This window comes from Lolium perenne, chromosome 5, assembly GCF_019359855.2.
Source record: "Lolium perenne isolate Kyuss_39 chromosome 5, Kyuss_2.0, whole genome shotgun sequence".
Taxonomy (NCBI): domain Eukaryota; kingdom Viridiplantae; phylum Streptophyta; class Magnoliopsida; order Poales; family Poaceae; genus Lolium; species Lolium perenne.
In genome coordinates, this window is record NC_067248.2 from 154,269,882 (window position 1) to 154,289,076 (window position 19,195).

The window sequence follows — 19,195 nt, forward strand, 5'->3', positions numbered from 1 at the left end:
CAAGTTTAAAACATGAAAATGAAAAGGGAAGTCTGTATCCTTCTTATTTACTCTAAAATGAAGCTTTTGGGATGTTCTTGAAATTTCCATGTTTGAAACCCAAAACGACTTCCCTTCATGCTAGACTTCATAAGATCGACATGGGGTAGATACATGATTTGTCTGGTTTGGATATATTTAGACCTTGTTTATCAACTTGAATGCTTACGATATGACATAAGAAGACTATGTGATTTGGTTTTCCATTTTTCTGATTTTTTTGAATTTTGTGCCCACCCATTTGTATCTTCGTCAAATCCTAGGTTTGACCAAGATAATTAAAACAAGTTTAAAACATGAAAATGAAAAGGGGAGCATGTATCCTTCTTAGGCACTCTAAAATGAAGCTTTTGGGAGGTTTTTGAAATTTCCATGTTTGAAACCCAAAACCACATCTCTTCACATGCTTGACTTCATAAGACAGAGTTTAGGGGTTAGGGGTATAGATACATGATTTGTCTGGTTTGAATATGTCTAGACATTGTTTATCAACTTTAATGCTTACTATATGACATAAGAAAAATAATGTCATGTAAATGAGTTAACTTGGATTTCCTACCCTTGAATCCATAGGAAACTTTGTTCTAATGCACTATAATAATCAACCGAGTTTTTACACCAACAGTCTGTCACTTACGTGTGGTGCCCACGTGTGAGGTCCCACACTTCGGTGAGCACAAGTCACGTGCAATAGGTACGCAAACTCCCAGCCATCTTCTTTGTCAAGAGAAGACGCATCGAGGATGCGTATTGGAAGCTTGTTGGTCCTTCTGGATCCTTCGGTTGTCCCTCTCACAAAAAAACAAATCTCTCTCATTCTCGGCCTCGCTCGACTCGCTCGCTCGCTCGCACCTCCCGCTCACTGACAAACCCCTGCACAAAAGTCAACATCATCACCCGAAAAAGGGAAGACACCATAATGCTCTCCCTTCTTCTCTCCTTCCGAGTGATCCCTCTTCCTCCGAGTTTCACTCGACGGGCAAACACACATGTGCTGCATAGTAATAATAAAAAGTAGAAAAATCAACCTACGAATCTATAATTAAATAGGTTAAACTAGGGTTTTGCCCAGTACTACGAGATCAAGGTTCAAACCTTGTTTATCAACTTGAATATGCTTACTATATGACATAAGAAGACTATGTACTTTGGTTTTCATTTTTCTGATTTTTTTAATTTTCTCGCATTTGAATCTTGGTCAAATCCTAGGTTTGACCAAGATTTAGACAAGTTTAACACGTGAAAACGAATAAGTAAGCCTGGATCCTTCTTAGTCACTCTAAAATGAAGCTTTTGGGATGTTCTTGAAATTTCCATGTTTGAAACCCAAAACGACCTCTCTTCATGCTAGACTTCATAAGACCGAGTTTAGGGTTAGGGGGTAGATACATGATTTGTATGGTTTGAATATGTCCAAACCTTGTTAATTTATCAACTTGAATGCTTACTATATGACATAAGAAGACTATATGCTTTTGTTTTTCATTTTCTGATTTTGTTTGAATTTTATGCCCATATATTTGAATCTTGGTCAAATCCTAGGTTTGACAAAGATTTAAACAAGTTTAAATTATGAAAATGAAAAGGTAAGCATGGATCCTTATTAGTCACTCTAAAATAAATCTTTTGGGAGGTTCTTGAAATTTCCATGTTTGAAACCCAAAACCACTTCTCTTCATGATTGACTTCATAAGACAGAGTTTAGGGTTTTAGGGGTAGATATATACATGATTTTTCTGGTTTGAATATGTCTAGACCTTGTTTATCAACTTGAATGCTTACTATACATATGACATAAGAATGCTATGTGCTTTGTTTTTTCATTCTCTTTTGAATTTTTTCTAAATTTTTAGGCCCATTTGAATCTTGGTCAAATCCTTGGTTTGACCAAGATTTAAACAAGTTTAAAACATGAAAATAAAAAAGGAAGTCTGTATCCTTCTTAGTCACTCTAAAATGGAAGCTTTTGGGATGTTCTTGAAATTTCCATGTTTGAAACCGAAACGACTTCCCTTCATGCTAGACTTCATAAGATCGACAGGGGGTAGATACATGATTTGTCTGGTTTGGATATATCTAGACCTTGTTTATCAACTTGAATGCTTACGATATGACATAAGAAGACAATGTGATTTGGTTTTTCATTTTTCTGATTTTTTTGAATATTGTGCCCACCCATTTGTATCTTCATCAAATCCTAGGTTTGACCAGGATTTAAACAAGTTTAAAACATGAAATGAAAAGATAAGCCTGGATCCTTCTTAGTCACTCTAAAATGAAGCTTTCGGGAGGTTCTTGAAATTTCCATGTTTGAAACCCAAAACCACTTCTGTTCATGATTGACTTCATAAGACAGAGTTTAGGGTTTTAGGGGTAGATATATACATGATTTTTCTGGTTTGAATATATATGTCTAGACCTGGTTTATCAACTTGAATGCTTACTATACATATGACATAAGAATGCTATGTGCTTTGGTTTTTCATTCTCTTTTGATTTTTTTTCTAAATTTTTAGGCCCATTTGAATCTTGGTCAAATCTTTGGTTTGACAAGGATTTAAACAAGTTTAAAACATGAAAATGAAAAGGGAAGTCTGTATCCTTCTTATTAGTCACTCTAAAATGGAAGCTTTTGGGATGTTCTTGAAATTTCCATGTTTGAAACCGAAAATGACTTCCCTTCATGCTAGACTTCATAAGATCGACAGGGGTAGATACATGATTTGTCTGGTTTGGATATATCTAGACCTTGTTTATCAACTTGAATGCTTACGATATGACATAAGAAGACAATGTGATTGGTTTTTCATTTTTCTGATTTTTTTGAATATTGTGCCCACCCATTTGTATCTTCATGAAATCCTAGGTTTGACCAAGATAATTTAAACAAGTTTAAAACATGAAAATGAAAAGGGAAGCATGTAACCTTCTCGGTCACTTTAAAATGAAGTTTTTGGGAGGTTTTTGAAATTTCCATGTTTGAAACCCAAAACCACTTCTCTTCATGCTTGACTTCATAAGACAAAGTTTAGGGTTAGGGGGTATAGATACATGATTTGTATGGTTTGAATATGATGTACTTTGGTTTTTCATTTTTCTGATTTTTTTAATTTTCACGCATTTGAATCATATCTTGGTCAAATCCTAGGTTTGACCAAGATTTAGACAAGTTTAACACGTGAAAACGAATAAGTAAGCCTGGATCCTTCTTAGTCACTCTAAAATGAAGCTTTTGGGAGGTTCTTGAAATTTCCATGTTTGAAACCCAAAACCACTTCTCTTCATGATTGACTGAGTTTAATTTGGGTTTTAGGGGTAGATATATACATGATTTTTCTGGTTTGAATATATATGTCTAGACCTTGTTTATCAACATGAATGCTTACTATACATATGACATAAGAATGCTATGTGCTTTGGTTTTTCATTCTTTTGATTTTTTTCTGAATTTTTAGGGCCATTTGAATCTTGGTCAAATCCTTGGTTTGACCAAGATTTAAACAAGTTTAAAACATGAAAATGAAAAGGGAAGTCTGTATCCTTCTTATTTACTCTAAAATGAAGCTTTTGGGATGTTCTTGAAATTTCCATGTTTGAAACCCAAAACGACTTCCCTTCATGCTAGACTTCATAAGATCGACAGGGGGTAGATACATGATTTGTCTGGTTTGGATATATTTAGACCTTGTTTATCAACTTGAATGCTTACGATATGACATAAGAAGACTATGTGATTTGGTTTTCCATTTTTCTGATTTTTTGAATTTTGTGCCCACCCATTTGTATCTTCGTCAAATCCTAGGTTTGACCAAGATAATTAAAACAAGTTTAAAACATGAAAATGAAAAGGGAAGCATGTATCCTTCTTAGGCACTATAAAATGAAGCTTTTGGGAGGTTTTTGAAATTTCCATGTTTGAAACCCAAAACCACATCTCTTCACATGCTTGACTTCATAAGACAGAGTTTAGGGGTTAGGGGTATAGATACATGATTTGTCTGGTTTGAATATGTCTAGACATTGTTTATCAACTTTAATGCTTACTATATGACATAAGAAAAATAATGTCATGTAAATGAGTTAACTTGGATTTCCTACCCTTGAATCCATAGGAAACTTTGTTCTAATGCACTATAATAATCAACCGAGTTTTTACACCAACAGGTCTGTCACTTACGTGTGGTGCCCACGCGTGAGGTCCCACACTTTAGTGAGCACAAGTCACGTGCAATAGGTACGCAAACTCCCAGCCATCTTCTTTGTCAAGAGAAGACGCATCAGGATGCGTATTGGAAGTCTGTGGGTCCTTCTGGATCCTTCGGTTGTCCCTCTCACAAAAAAAAACAAATCTCTCTCATTCTTGGCCTCGCTCGCTCGCTCGCTCGCTCGCACCTCCTGCTCACTGACAAACCCTGCACAAAAGTCAACATCATCACCCGAAAAAGGGGAGACACCATAATGCTCTCCCTTCTTCTCTCCTTCCGAGTGATCCCTCTTCCTCCGAGTTTCACTCGACGGGCAAACACACATGTGCTGCATAGTAATAATAAAAAGGTAGAAAAATCAACCTACGAATCTATAATTAAGGGCTCCTTTGATTCAAAGGATTTGCATAGGAATTGTGTAGGATTTGGTTCCTATGGGAAAAATTCCTTTACATGTTGTTTGATTCATAGGAATATATCCTATAGGAAAAATTCCTATAGGAATCTTCTAGGGCTCCTTTGATTCAAAGGATTTGCATAGGAATTGTGTAGGATTTGGTTCCTATAGGAAAAATTCCTATAGGAATCTTCTAGTGTAATTCCTATAGGAAAAAAGCATTAGCTCAAACCTCATGGAAAAATTCCTTTGCTACAATCAAACAAACTTCATCTTCCTATAGGTTTTAAGTAGACATGCCATTCCAATCCTATACATTTCCTATTCCTATGCTTTTCCTATCCTTTAAATCAAAGGAGCCCTAGTGTAATTCCTATAGGAAAAAAGCATTAGCTCATACCTCATGGAAAAATTCCTTTGCTACAATCAAACAAACTTCATCTTCCTATAGGTTTTAAGTAGACATGCCATTCCAATCCTATACCTTTCCTATTCTTATGCTTTTCCTATCCTTTAAATCAAAGGAGCCCTAAATAGGTTAAACTAGGGTTTTGCCCAGTACTACAGATCAAGGTTCAAACCTTGTTTATCAACTTGAATATGCTTACTATATGACATAAGAAGACTATGTACTTTGGTTTTCATTTTTCTGATTTTTTTAATTTTCTGCGCATTTGAATCTTGGTCAAATCCTAGGTTTGACCAAGATTTAGACAAGTTTAACACGTGAAAACGAATAAGTAAGCCTGGATCCTTCTTAGTCACTCTAAAATGAACTTTTGGGATGTTCTTGAAATTTCCATGTTTGAAACCCAAAACGACCTCTCTTCATGCTAGACTTCATAAGATCGGCGAGTTTAGGGTTAGGGGTAGATACATGATTTGTATGGTTTGAATATGTCCAAACCTTGTTAATTTATCAACTTGAATGCTTACTATATGACATAAGAAGACTATATGCTTTTGTTTTTCATTTTTCTGATTTTTTTTGAATTTTATGCCCATATATTTGAATCTTGGTCAAATCCTAGGTTTGACAAAGATTTAAACAAGTTTAAATTATGAAAATAAAAAGGTAAGCATGGATCCTTATTAGTCACTCCAATGTAAATCTTTTGGGAGGTTCTTGAAATTTTCATGTTTGAAACCCAAAACCACTTCTCTTCATGATTGACTTCATAAGACAGAGTTTGGGGTATTAGGGGTAGATATATACATGATTTTTCTGGTTTGAATATGTCTAGACCTTGTTTATCAACTTGAATGCTTACTATACATATGACATAAGAATGCTATGTGCTTTGGTTTTTTATTCTCTTTTGATTTTTTTCTAAATTTTTAGGCCCATTTGAATCTTGGTCAAATCCTTGGTTTGACAAAGATTTAAACAAGTTTAAAACATGAAAATAAAAAAGGAAGTCTGTATCCTTCTTAGTCACTCTAAAATGGAAGCTTTTGGGATGTTCTTGAAATTTCCATGTTTGAAACCGAAAACGACTTCCCTTCATGCTAGACTTCATAAGATCGACAGGGGGTAGATACATGATTTGTCTGGTTTGGATATATCTATACCTTGTTTATCAACTTGAATGCTTACGATATGTCATAAGAAGACAATGTGATTTGGTTTTTCATTTTTCTGATTTTTTTGAATATTGTGCCCACCCATTTGTATCTTCATCAAATCCTAGGTTTGACCAGGATTTAAACAAGTTTAAAACATGAAATGAAAAGATAAGCCTGGGTCCTTCTTAGTCACTCTAAAATGAAGCTTTCGGGAGGTTCTTGAAATTTCCATGTTTGAAACCCAAAACCACTTCTCTTCATGATTGACTTCATAAGACAGAGTTTAGGGTTTTAGGGGTAGATATATACATGATTTTTCTGGTTTGAATATATATGTCTAGACCTTGTTTATCAACTTGAATGCTTACTATATATATGACATAAGAATGCTATATATGTGCTTTGGTTTTTCATTCTTTTGATTTTTTCTGAATTTTTAGGCCCATTTGAATCTTGGTCAAATCCTAGGTTTGACCATGATTTAAACAAGTTTAAAACATGAAAATGAAAAGGTAAGCATGGATCCTTCTTAGTCACTCTAAAATGAAGCTTTTGGGATGTTCTTGAAATTTCCATGTTTGAAACCCAAAACGACTTCGATCTCTTTATGCTAGATTTCATAAGACAGAGCTTTAGGGGTTAGGGGATACATGATTTGTCTAGTTTGAATATGTTCATAGTACTCCCTCTATAGGAACTTGGAGAAAGCAACTGTTGTGCCACACAATTTTGTTGTTTTCCTATTTTTCTTTCATGAAGCTTTACGATGTGGTTCGTGTGTGGGGATCAAGCTCGTAATCTCGTCTCAATTACACAACCAACTACTCTGCTCATCCTTGCATGTAATTAACCAATATAGGAATTTGATTCCACGGAACTTTTTCAGTACATAAGTCTCCTCCTTAACTCCTCTAGTCTCTACCAAGCCGGCCGCCTCGCTACTTCCCTAGCTTCCTCCCTACAGCACACCTCGCCCCCGTACGCGAGCTAGGTCCAGCCGGAGATGGGGCACAGCTGCCCCCGCTGGAAGAATGCTCAGAGGAAGTCCGGGCAGGAGGACAAGGGTGACGCCATCCCGGATGAACTTCTCGGGCTGGTGTTCCTGCGCCTCACCTCGCCTCTGGATCTCGTCCGCGCCGCGTTCGCCTGCAGGAGCTGGCGCAAGGTCATCGCGGCGGAGGACTTTCGTGTCCTCTCCGCTCGCCACGGTGCGCCATCCTCCATAGTCGCCGGCCACTACCACATCAGCTTCTCCCATTGTCACTATCGGCCGTCTGGCTTGCTGCCCCACTTCGTTCCCTCTTCCTCGTCATGTTGGGCCGGGGTCGCCGCAAATAATCTCGCGCTCGACTTCCTCCCACGGGCGCCAAACGGCGACCTCAGTTTGGAGCTCGCCGACTCTCGGGGCGGCCTCCTACTCCTTGCGGACTTCGACCACACCGAACACGGAAAGCCTTTCGAGCAGCCTTCACGTCTCGTCGTTTGCGATCCCCTGGCAGGTCAGTACGTGACGGTCCCTCCACCCCCTGCTGTTTCGCACACAACATTCGTAAGCTTGTTCCTGGGCACCGCCCTCCATGGCGAGGACGCTACGGCGCGCATCAGTCTGTCAAATTACAGGGTGACGTGCCTGATCTATCATGACGGCATCTGCAAGACCTGCGTGTTCTCGCCTGGCCCTAGTGGCCACGCTTGGACCTCCTCCGGCGCCATCGTGCCTCTCCACGCCACGCACACAGGCCTGTCGGATATCCTCTTTGTGGGGTGCAACGCCCGTTTCTTCCAGTGGTACGTGTTCGGTGGGCTCGGAAACTTCATTCTTGCTCTCGATAGAGAATCCGGCGAGCTCTCACGCTTCGAGAGAGCTCGAGACGAGGACTGGCTTCACACCGTGCCGATTGAGATGCTGGGCGGGCCCTCGCGCGTGCTGAATTGGTACGTGCTAGAGCTTCCGTGGCCACCTACCTTCCGAGCTTGCTTATCCTAGGATTCTGGCTTCCTGGGTTGGATTAGTGTTGGCCATGGTGCTGTCGACACGGTCTGGAGGTTGAAGACGAAGGGCATCTCAAGGATTTTGTTGTAATTTCGTTTTTGTTCAGGTGTTTTGTACTATTTGATGTTTCTCTTAATGCCAGAGGGTTTATTTGCACTAGTCATACTTGACATAGCTGTACGTTTTGAAGATTACATTTAACTTGTTCATCATGATCCGAACTTCTAACATACTCTTGATGCCAGAGGGTTTATTTGCACTAGTCATACTTGACATAACTTCTAACTTGTTTTGAGTAATACGTAGTATGGTATACTAGAATAGGAGGAGTAACACTTTTCGCATTTGGGCCACACTACCTCCATTTCAAGGAATAAGGCGCACGCGTACTCCAAGACGTATCTTTTGGTCAGATTACCTTGACCATTGAATTGACAAGACAATACACAGAGCATTGGGGCATGCTCGATGGTGCTAGCTGCGGCTATACACACATGTGATAGGCATCGCGAAAGCGTCGCAAATAGAAAACAAATCATATTTTTTGGGGGAGGATGTTTTGGCTCCTGGTTGCGTATGCTCCCTTTAGTTTGAACTGCAACATCTATATATTTTGAAATGTAAAAAATTCCAAACAAAAAATTAATCTTTTCATCTTCACATGCTAAGAGCGCATAAAGTCTTTCCATAAAAAACTAAATTGTCGTTTGGGCTATGTAAAAAAGATAAAATTTATTGCTAAAAATAAAGTTGTTTGTAATACGGAGTACTTGCTTTTGTCTTCTTACATCAACCACAAAAAATATCGGCTTTTCACGAAACTACACGAACACACATAGATTATCGAGAAGTACATGCGGATTTTTTTGTTAGAATTTTTTGAAAATTAAAAATATGTTTTTTTGGGTCGAGGTAGCATATCCGCCCAATAGCCGAATTAAATTTCCGATTTTATTGGACTGACAATTTCATCGGGAAGACATGGATGCGCGCAGACGGCGTGCAAGGCAAGGCATCGATTTGACCGGACGTACTTAGGGCAGGTCAGGCTGCCAGCGTACTTATTTCGGGCAGGTGAGGTACTAGAACTCAAAGTCCTCCTCAGCGTCTCTCTCTCTCTCTCTCTGTCTTTATTGAGTGTACTAGCGCGCGTTCAGGGACTCAAAGTCAGGGAAATGTTTGAGATGCAAAGTAAGAGAATATTTACCAGTATAATTGGTTGATTAGAAGATTAAGTGGTGAAATCACAACAGATTGGAGCAGTACATGGTGGAAACCGCAAAATATCCTTCCAAATGGTGTTTTTGTGCAACATACGAAGTATGAGGTGGTGGAACTTGAGGCCAGTGACTTTACTTACTCCAAAATGCAACTTTACGTACATGAGCCATCGGATCAAGATCCAACGGACATAGTTGATCCAGAATTTGTAGTCACATTTTAAGTTGCTCGAAAAAAATCGAAAACATTACAGTAAGATATATATCTTTCTTAAGTATTCTGGTAAAGTTTTACTTCATTTGAAAATTGAGTTTAATTTTAAGTTTAAAATTTGGATCAACCATGTGCGTTGGATCTTGATCGAATGACTCACGTACAAGTCGCCAGTGAAGTCACTGGATCTCGTTCCTTGGTGGAATCTGCAATTCCCTCGCCTATATATACTATACAAGTCGAAGACTACGACCCTCTATCCCTATCTCCTTCACATCCTCTAAATTCATATTCCCATTTAGAATCGTTGGGCATGGAGGTTCCCACAGTAGCTTTAGAGCTTTTGTCGACGATGCTAAATTGAGAAGACTGCTCACTGCGGTTTGTGCTCTCAATCCGCACAACCTCCATTTTGGCGGGTTAGTACTTTCTTCACTAGGTTCATCAAGATGTATTTTAATTTGGGCTAACGATCGTGTTAATTTCCTTGTATTAAGCGGTCTTTGTTCGTGCAAGAAGGTTGCATGCGACAGTGCGCTAGGAACCTGCCCGGTGGCGCGTGCCCGGGATGCCAGGGCGTCTTCCAAGGTGAAAGTCCTCCATCTGAAAGCATGGACTTTTCCCGTGAATGTGTTATGGAAAAGAATGTGGTGAGAAGAACGTTCATCTGCGGTTTGTGCTCTTAAATCGCACGACGTCCACTATACCGGGTTAGTACTTTCTTCACTAGGTTCCACCCATTGTATTTTTCTGTGGGCCAACAGTCATGTAAATTTCCTTGTATTAAGCAGTTCATTAGCATGGGGGAGGGACATCACATTGCATGCGGAAGCTGCTTAAGAAACCTGCCCAGTCTCGTGTGCCCGAACTGCGACGACATCTACGAAGAGGATGAGGATTTAAGTAGATTTGCCTCCTTGTTTAAGGTGGATTGCAGCAACGATGGTTGCGACATGAGCGGCGACTTGCTCGAATACTTTCAACATGAGGCGACGTGCCCGCATGCGCCAACGAGACGGTAGGTGGTTGATCTTGCCGGTCTCGATGGAGAAGATGATCGCGCTTTGAGGCTAATCGAGCTCGGTGGAGAAGGACCGGATGGAGTTTCCTTTTCTAGAACTAGAGTTCTTTTTGTACTTTTGGATGTCTTGTCTGTAGTTTCCTTTTACTTGGAGGGTCCTCCTAGCTTGCGATCTGTAATCCCACCGTCATCATCATAATATAAAAACGGTGTCGCCGAGGTCCTTCGGGACATTTACGTGTTAAAAAAATGTATGATTTTAGACATGTCGTCTATTTATGTGTGCGATGTTGTATCATCTATTACCATGATTAGTTTGAACGTGTCCATGTCCTAGAACAAAACTTCGGCATGATGTGTCTTTGATTGTGGCAAAGGAACTTTTCCATGAGGTATTAGCTAATGGTTTTTTCCTATAAGATTTGCACTACAAGATTCCTATATGAATAGTTCCTATGAATCAAATGACTTGTATAGGAATTTTTCCCATAAGAACCAAATCCAACATAATTCCTATGACAATCATATGAATCAAAGGAGCACGATTCCCATAGGATTCAAGTAGACATGACATCCCAATTCTATGATTTTCCTTTTCCTATGAACCAAAGGAGGCCTAACTAGTTGGCCATCTTTGAAACAATTGCCAAATAAATGCCGTGCATCCTATGGCCCCGTGAGTTTGACCTAAATTTGAAATCATGGTAAAAGGTGCTTAAAATAGGCAAATAAAAGCATGTAGTCAATTTTTTTGGATGTACTACCTAGGGAAAATACCAAACATGCCATAATGCAAACTGTGTTTTAGAGAGTAGCCCTTCAAAAAAGTTGGCATCCACTTGTTGATTTTGCTATCGACATGACAAAATAACTGATCGAGATGACCAAGTGGTAAAAATTGCAACAGATTAGACCACCACATGGTGGAAAGCTGCTAAAAATCATGAAAGCTGCGAAGAAAAAGTTAAAGTGGTGGTTTGTGCAGCATATGGAGGATTGAGTAGTAGAAGTTGGATGTGCACTACCGTGTGCCCGTGGTAATGTTCGCCTATTATGATGATGGCAAGAAAAACTCTGCTGAAACTGTCCCGAGCTGATTTGTGAGACAAAATACAGCTACACGGCGTGCAAGGGACGGCTATACGGTACATTAGCTTCTTCTCGGGTCACACGCCTAAACCACGGGTGCGATAAGTGCGGCAGAGACCGAGAGAGAAGGAACGCCCGTATTATATTTGATTTCAATTCATATTGTTTTCCTTGCCTCTCCGTCTTCTTCACCGCCATCTTCTCGGTGTTTTCAAGAGTGATTATCAAGTGGAGAGACAATTGCATTGGGAAAGTCTCTCCACTTGATAATCTCTGTTGAAAAACTCGCACGTCTTGTGAAATGTGAAGGCTGCACGCGTGGGAAGGGAGGCATAAACGCCGCACCGCATCATTAGTAGTAGTATACCTTTCTCTCCTCGGGCACCCCGGCTGGCCGCCCGCCGCAATAGTTCCTTGCATAGCGCTTGCCGTCTCCTCCAAAAACCCCAGGCGCACTTGCATCCGCCATCCACCTAAATCCACCGCCGAGTACCTTCTGTCCTCACCACCGCCGCTGCGCCTATTCCCTGTCCGGGCGATCCGCTCCGCTACCTGCTCCACACGTCGAGTAGACGGCTGCGGCGTTGCGTGTGTCACCGCCGTGTCAGATGGAGGCGGAGCCGCTCAACTCCCGAAGGCGGGTCGAGCCAGATCGGGAAGAGCCTCCGTCGAGCCTCGACCTCATCAGCCGCCTCCCCGACGAGATGCTGCACATCATCATCTCCCTCCTGCCCATGATATCCGCCGTAAGGACAACATTGCTCTCCAAACGGTGGCGCCACCTGCTGGTGCTCCGTCCCACTTAACCTCCTCGTCGGCGACAACGACCTCATCGGCCGCCTACCGGACCAGATTCTCCACATCATCATCTCCCACCTGCCCACTATATCCGCTGTAAGCACAACCTTGGTCTCCAAACGGTGGCGCCACCTGCGGCACTCCGTCCCACTTAACCTCGAGATCGACGACCAACTCGCCAAGCAAAACCACAAACGCATCGCCGCGGTCTCCGATATCCTCGCCGCTCACCTGGCCCCGCCGTAAGCGTGTCAATCGACCCCTTCAGAACCACTTGCAAGGTCGACACCACGCTCGACAGCTGGTTCCGGTCCAGCACCCTATCTTGCGTCGAGAACCTCAGATTTGATCTTTGGAACAGGTGATGCGCTCCTTCCCGCTGTCCGCGTTCCGCTGCGCGCCCACGCTGCGCATTGTCAGCATTTCTACTTGCTATTTGCCCGAGATTCATGCCAACTCCATGCTTCTTTTCCCCCAACTCAAAAGGCTCTTGCTCTATGACGTCTACATCTGTAAGGCGATGAACATCGACCGCCTGTTCACCCGCTGTATTGTGCTCGAGGCACTTCACCTTGAGGGGGTCCACGGGTTCACCCAACTCAACATTCAAATGCCAAATCTTCGTACAATTAGTGTGGCTAGCTATTGGAAACGCAACACCACCGAACTTATTCAGTTAGACACGGTGCAAATTATGGATGCATCTTGCCTCGAGAGATTGGCCATATGCGTTGATGATGTTCCACTACTAATCCAGGTCGCCAACGCACCAAAGTTGATGGTGTTGGGCTTTGCGTCGTACCCTGGCTGCCAACTTGTTATTGGACGCATAAACTTTTTGGTAGAACAGCCTTCTTCTTGTTGAATTAACTCACATTTTTGTTATTTTTTTGACATATGTACCATTGTCTGTAGAGGATGATGCCCATAAGCTTGGAAAATTCTCTGTGCACTGTGAAGAACTTGGTTCTAAAATCTGACGGCCTCGTCTGGATCAACTACTTGCATTTCTTAGATGCTTTCCTGCACGGAGAAGCTATATATCCGGGTAAATTCGTTGTTGTTAACTGTTTACCACTATGAGCAAAAGCGTAGAGTTACATGGAGTTAACTTTGTTATTAGCCTAGATCAGTTGAACAATTGTACTAGAAGAACATCCACAATGGAGTTATATTATGTTGGTTCAAAACTAAACTTCTTGTCATACAATGTGTTGTATCTTGTGCATCTGTGAAGTTTCATATAAACACATGATAATATGTGATCTGTGTAAAAAGAGAAGACATATGTAAATAGTGTGACTTACTATTTACACATCATTTGTTCTTTTTTTGTGTAGATCACATATTATCATATTTTTGGATGAAACTTCACGAAGCACATGATAGAACACAATGTATGTCCAGACTTTTAGTTTACATTTTTTGGAAACTTGGAAGTGTCAAAAGAAAAATGGGGTGCACCCGCAACTAGTTGCGGATTGGAGTTTCCCATGTTGGTAACCTTTCCCCAACTTTACAATGACAATATGAGATGTAAAAAAGTGCATCTATCAAATTGGAACGTGTCGGGATTATGTTGTTCCACGGTCCTCAATTAACACATGATTCAACTCACCGAGATATTCATTAGTTGATAGCTATGAAGTACTTTGTTATTGTCTTGACTACTTAATTTGACTTCTTTGCATTTTTATAGAACCGGCAATAAGGTTCATGTGCTGCATAATGAGCCACTGTCCCATTGAATGCCTTGATCTCCACCTCAAAGAAATTTCGATTTCGACTATCGAGGAAGGAGAAATGATGTTATTGTCTCCGGGTTCTTTATACGAGAACACTAGAATGCTCAAAGTAATGAATTTTGGTGTAAGATATCATCACAAGAAGATCTGGTGGGATACCCAGTTCAAGCAGCTAGACACGAAGAACACCGCTTATAGAGATGTTGATTTTCGGTTTGGATATTTACCATCCTTAGATAAGTTCAGCTCGGACGGTGTTCTTAGCTGGTTGGTACATGACTTGTCAGTGGCTGATCCCTTTGCTAGAGGGATATATGCAAGAGATGGGCCAATTTCTGCATAGTGTTAGTTTAACTCCCTATATTTTGTACTGGTCTGAACAATATATTTTATCACTCTCTTAATGTAGTTCAGACTTGATGTTATTCTTGTGAACATGGTCTAATATTCTAATGCTTTCGCGATGTATGTACTACTAGTGATATATACAGAAGCTAGCAATTGGTTGACAAAATTTACTAAAAAAAGCACATGTAACGCATGTTCACATTCGATTCGTCAATGCTAGTGTTCACGAGAGGAAAGGTTTATTGTTCACGAGAGGTGACATGTGGGGCCCATGAGCCAGCGAGAGTCCTCAACGTTTCAAAGGCGGCGAGGATCAAAAAAAAGGAAGTAGCCACAAATTAGGGTAAAAAATAACTCCAAGAAAGGAAACTTTTTGTAAATAGAGGACGACATGCGGGTCCCATTTTGCACGGGATCGAAAGAAAAAAGGCAAGTGACCAAATATCGGAGCCAAAAATAATCCACGAAAAGAAACTTTTATTGTACATAGAGGATGACATGTGGGTCCCATTTTGCAATAGCGGTCTCATAGTTTCCGGGCACACGGGATCAAAAGAAAAAGGAAGTAGCGAGAAATCGGGGTGTCAAAAAATCCATGAAAAGAAAGATTTCAATTGGGCTGCATACGGACATCTGGGCCTTCGAACTATCGTCTTTGGAAGCCTTTTGACTCGTACATTTTAAGCCCACTCTAAAACAGGAAAGTCCAATGCTTGGCAAAAACAAAAAACAAGGAGATTCAACATATAAGTTTGTTTATGTAAAAACAAAGATTTAATTTATCCCTTTGCAATAGCTCAGAGCGAAATACACTGTTTATTGTCTGCAAAATAATCAAGATATCACATGTTTCTTGTACGGGGAGGCTGACATCAGGGACCCATGAGCCAGCAGCGTCGTCAACGTTTTAAAGGCGGCAGGAGATCGGAAGAAAAAATAAGCCAAAAATCAGTTGGTAAACAAAACCAAGAAAAGAAACATTTACCTTTCTGAGGGGATGACATGCGGGACCCATGAGGCAGCAGCATCCTCAACTATTCCAAGGTGGCAGGGGATCAAAAGAAAAAGGAAATAGCCAGAAATTAAGTAGGGTAAAAAATAAATCCAACAAAGGAAACTTTTATTGTTCATAGAGGATGACATGCGGGACCCATGAGCCAGCAGCCTCAACGTTTCAAAGTCGGCATGAGATCGAAAGAAAAAGGCAAGTGACCAAATATCAGGAGCCAAAGATAATCCAAGAAAAGAAACTTTATTGTACATAGAGGATGACATGAGGGTCCCATTTAGCAGCAGCTGTATCAACGTTTGAGAGGCGGCAGGCGATCGAAAGAAAAAGGCAAGTGACCAAATATGAGGTGCCAAAAAAATCCAAGAAAAGAAAGTTTTATAGTACATAGAGGATGACATGCGGGTCCCATTTAGCATCAGCGGTATCACCGTTTGAGAAGCGATAGGGGATCAAAAGAAAAAAAAGGAAATAGCCAGAAATTAATTAGGGGTCAAAAATAAATCCACCAAAGGAAACTTTTATTGTTCATAGAGGATGACATATGGGACCGACCTGCCAACAGCGTCCTCATCGTTTCAAAGGGGCGGGGATCAAAAGAAAAAGGCAAATAGCTAGAAATTAGGGGTCAAAAATAACTCCAAGAAAGGAAACTTTTATTGTTCGTAGAGGATGACATGCGGGACCCATGAGCCAGCGAGGTTACTCCACGTTTCGAGAGCGGCATGAGATCGAAAGAAAAAGGCAAGTGACAAAATATCGGAGCCAAAGATAATCTAAGAAAAGAAACTTTATTGTTCATAGAGGCTGACATGTGGGACCCATGAGCCGTGAGAATCCTCAACGTTTCAAAGGCGGCGGGTGATCAAAAAAAGGCAAGTGACCAAATATCGGGAGCCAAAAATAATCCAAGATTTATTGTACATAGAGGATGACATGCGGGTCCCATTTTGCAGTGGCGGTCTCAATGTTTCAAATGCGTCTTGAGATCAAAAGAAAAAGAAAGTAGCTAGAAATTAGGGGCTCAAAAAAAACCAAGAAAAGAAAGTTGATGGACATAGAGGATGACATGCGGGTCCCATGAGCCAGCAGACTTACTCAACGTTTCCAAGGCGGCGAGGGGATGAAAAGAAAAAGGAAATAGCCAAAAATCGGAGGGTGAAAAAAAATCCAAGAAAATAAACTTTTATAACACATAGAGGATGACATGCGGGTCCCATTTAGCGGCGGGTTCCTCAACGTTTCAAACGTGGCATGAGATCGAAAGAAAAAGGCAAGTGACCAAATATCAAGAGCCAAAAATAATCCAAGAAAAGAAACTTGAATGTACATAGAGGATGACATGCGGGTCCCATTTAGCGAATTTGTATCAACGTTTGAGAGGCGGCGGCGATCGAAAGAAAAAGGCAAGTGACCAAATATGAGGTGCCAAAAAATCCAAGAAAAGAAAGTTTTATAGTACATAGAGGATGACATGCGGGTCCCATTTTGTAGCGACGGTCTCAACGCTTCCAAGGCGGCACGGGACCAAAAGAAAAATGAAGTAGCCAGAAATCCAAGAAAAGAAAGATTTTAATTGGGCTGCATACGGACATCTGGGCCTTCGAACTATCTTCTTGGGCCTTTTGACTCGTACAATTTCAGCCCACTCCAAAACAGGAAAGTTCGGATTTTTCTAAAAAAACAGGGAAAGTCCTATGCTTCGCAAAAACAAAAAACAAGGAGATTCAACATATAAGTTTGTTTATGTAAATATAAAGATTTAATTTATCGGTTTGCAATAGCTCGGAGCGAAATACAATGTTTATTGTATGCAAAATAAGATATCACATGTTTCTTGTACGGGAGGCTGACATCGGGGACCCATGAGCCAAGCGGCGTCGTCAACGTTTCAAAGGCGGCGAGGGGATCGAAAATAAAAAAAAACCAAAAATAAGTTGGTAAAAAAATCCAAGAAAAGAAAACATTTATCATTACGAGAGGATGACTGCGGGACCCATGAGGCGGCATCCTCAACGTTTATTGTTTATAGAGGCTGACATGTGGGACCCGTGAGCCGGCAGCGTCGTCAACGTTTTAAAGGCGGCGGAGATCGAAAGAAGAAAAAAAGCCAAAAAATCAGTTGGTAAACAAAATCCAAGAAAAGAAACATTAACCTTTACGAGAGGATGACATGCGGGACCCATGAGGCAGCGGCATCCTTAACGATTCCAAGGCGCCGGGGATCAAAAGAATAAAAGGAAATAGCCGAAATTAATTAGGGGTCAAAAATAAATCCACCAAAGGAAACTTTTATTGTTCATTGAGGATGACATGTGGGACCGACCTGCCAACAGACGTCCTCATCGTTTCAAAGGGGCGAGGGGATGAAAAGAAAAAGGCAAATAGCCGAAATTAGGGGTCAAAAATAACTCCAAGAAAGGAAACTTTTATTGTTCGTAGAGGATGACATGCGGGACCCATGAGCGCAGCTTACTCAACGTTTCAAAGGCGGCATGAGATCGAAAGAAAAAGGCAAGTGACCCAATATCAGGAGCCAAAAATAATCCAAGATTTATTGTACATAGAGGATGACATGTGGGTCCAATTTTGCAGCAGCGGTCTCAATGTTTGAAATGCGGCTTGAGATCAAAAGAAAAAGAAAGTAGCTAGTAATTAGGTGGTCAAAAAAATCCAAGAAAAGAAAGTTGATGGACATAGAGGATGACATGCGGGTCCCATGAGCCAACGGCTTACTCAACGTTTCAAAGGGGGCGAGAGGGGATCAAAAGAAAAGGCAAGCCAAAAATCGAGAGGGTAAAAAAATCCAACAAAGGAAAGTTTTATAGCACATAGAGGATAACATGCGGGTCCCATGAGCCGGCGGGTTCCTCAACGTTTCAAACGTGGCATGAGATCGAAAGAAAAAGGCAAGTGACCAAATATCAGGAGCCAAAAATAATCCAAAAAAAAACTTGATTGTACATACAGGATGACATGCGGGTCCCATTGTGCGGCAATGGTCCCAACGTTTCAAATGCGGCTTGAGATCAAAAGAAAATGAAAGTAGCCAGAAATTAGGGGGTCAAAAAAAACTCCAAGAAAGGAAAGCTTTATCGTTCATACGAGTGACATGTGGGACCTATGAGCCGGCTGACTTACTAAACGTTTCAAAGGCGGCAGGGGATCAAAAGAAAAAGGAAATAGCCAAAAATCAGAGGGTGAAAAAAATCCAAGAAATCAAACTTTTATTGTACATAAAGGATGACATGCGGGTCCCATGAGCCAGCAGATTCCTCAACGTTTCAAACGTGGCATGAGATCGAAAGAAAAAGGCAAGTGACCAAATATCAGGAGCCAAAAATAATCCAAGAAAAGAAACTTTATTGTACATAGAGGATGACATGCGGGTCCCATTTTGCAGCAGCGGTCTCAACGTTTCCAAGGCGGCACAGGAACAAATGAAAAATGAAGTAGCCGAGAAATCGGGGGTGAAAAAATCCAAGAAAAGAAAGGTTTCAATTGGGTGGATCTGGACATATGGGCCTTCGAACTATCATACAGGCATTTTG